The following is a 1,800-nucleotide window of genomic DNA, read 5'->3' on the forward strand; positions in this document are numbered from 1 at the left end:
AGGCGGTAGCAGCAATGACTATGTTGACATCATTTCGGACATTTGAATTTGTTTTCATGGCACACTTGATGCAAGAAATATTTGAATACACCGATGACTTGAGTAGAGCTTTGCAAAAGAAAGATCAAGATATTGTTAATGCTATGGAGATTGTTGATCTCACAAAGTTGCACTTGCAATGCTTGCGAGAAGATGAAGGGTGGAATGATTTTCTTCAGAATGTCACTTCTTTTTGTGTAAAGCACAAGATCAAAGTTGTTGACATGGAGTCTCCTTACTATCCTGCTGGGAGACCAAGAAGAGGGTTCTTCAATGGCGCAAAGAATTACCAACGCTTCAAGGTTGAAATGTTTGTGGGTGTCATTGATAGGCAACTTCAAGAGCTGAATGCAAGATTTGATGAGGTAAACACTGAACTACTTACTTGCATGGCAGCATTCAGTCCACGTGATTCATTTGTTGCTTATGATAAAGAAAAGTTGGTTAGGCTTGCTCGAAAGTTTTATGCTAAGGATTTCACAAACGATGAATTGTCAAGACTTCCATGGCAATTAAGCATGTTCATTTCTCATGTGCGTAAGGATAAAAGGTTTAGCAAGTTGAAGAATCTATGTGAGCTTTCAGTTTTGATGGTTGAGACAAGAAAGAATGAACAATATTATATTGTTTACAAACTTCTTAAGTTGGTTCTCATTCTTCCGGTAGCCACTGCTAGCGTTGAGAGGGTATTTTCCTCGATGAAATACGTGAAGAATTCACTAAGAAACAAAATGGGTGATGAATATTTGAACGATTGCTTGGTTACATTCGTTGAGAGAGAATTCTTCAGGCAAGTGAAAGATGAAGATGTCATCAATCTCTTCCAAAAAGGGGATCGTAAAGTTATATTGTAATTTCCTTTGCTATTTGTAATCTTCTTAATTGTTAGAGTTATTGCCACAATGATATTTTGCTACTATTATCAATGTATGGTCATTGAATCATTGATGTTATCATCTTGCTGTACATTTATTGTTCTATTGCACTGCTTTGGCACAATTTTTTTAAAAGAATACCCAGCAGCAAATTCCTGGCTCCGCCACTGTTTCCAAGGTGTGCTCAGAGAAAGATTCAGAGGCGGTGCGATCGCTCTTGCTCGGTTCCTCTGAGCATAAATGGCATGAATTGTTCAACAATGTAATATCTACTCATCTTTGTCTGACATTGATTTGCGAAGAAGCTATATAGAGAGGTTGCAAAATCATGTCAATAATAACTATTGGAAACATTGATCTTGTTTTGGACCAGTGATGCTTGATCACAATGAGCATTCTTTCCTCGAGTTCTTGAAGAACACCTACGAAAAGTCATCCACAGATGGTGAGTTTTCTCCATAATATCGTCACATGGTTCCTCGCCTATTTTTTTGGAAGTTTTTTGCTTAAGTTACAATACTTATCCGTGTCCAAAATAAATTTGCAACCTGCCTATTCTTACTAAAACTAAGACATCACTGATGTATTAATGTTGATGCTATTAGAGTTGATTTTTCTCATTGTTAGCAACTTCAGTTATTAAACATTTCGCCTCTTACAGCATCTATAACTCAGATGAAACTTCAGCAATAGCTCTTCCAGTTCCAAGTGATATGTATATTTTTTAAGTGCATTACTCATGCATTTTTCCTGAAATGGTCTGACACAATTTTAACCTGTTGTTCAAATTAACTAGGTGCTGGGGACAGTCCTCCGTAGCAAAATCATTTAGTTTCAGGGACATCCCAAGATGCGAAAAAGTCCAATTCAAGTAATGTTCCTAATG

General features: G+C 36.9%; 1 pseudogene; it reads left to right on the plus strand.

Annotated features, from left to right (window-relative positions):
* The window catches only part of LOC119309097, a 4,675-nt pseudogene that overhangs the window by 2,348 nt on the left and 527 nt on the right, over positions 1 to 1,800 (plus strand).

The sequence above is a fragment of the Triticum dicoccoides genome, chromosome 5B (assembly GCF_002162155.2).
Source record: "Triticum dicoccoides isolate Atlit2015 ecotype Zavitan chromosome 5B, WEW_v2.0, whole genome shotgun sequence".
Classification (NCBI taxonomy): domain Eukaryota; kingdom Viridiplantae; phylum Streptophyta; class Magnoliopsida; order Poales; family Poaceae; genus Triticum; species Triticum dicoccoides.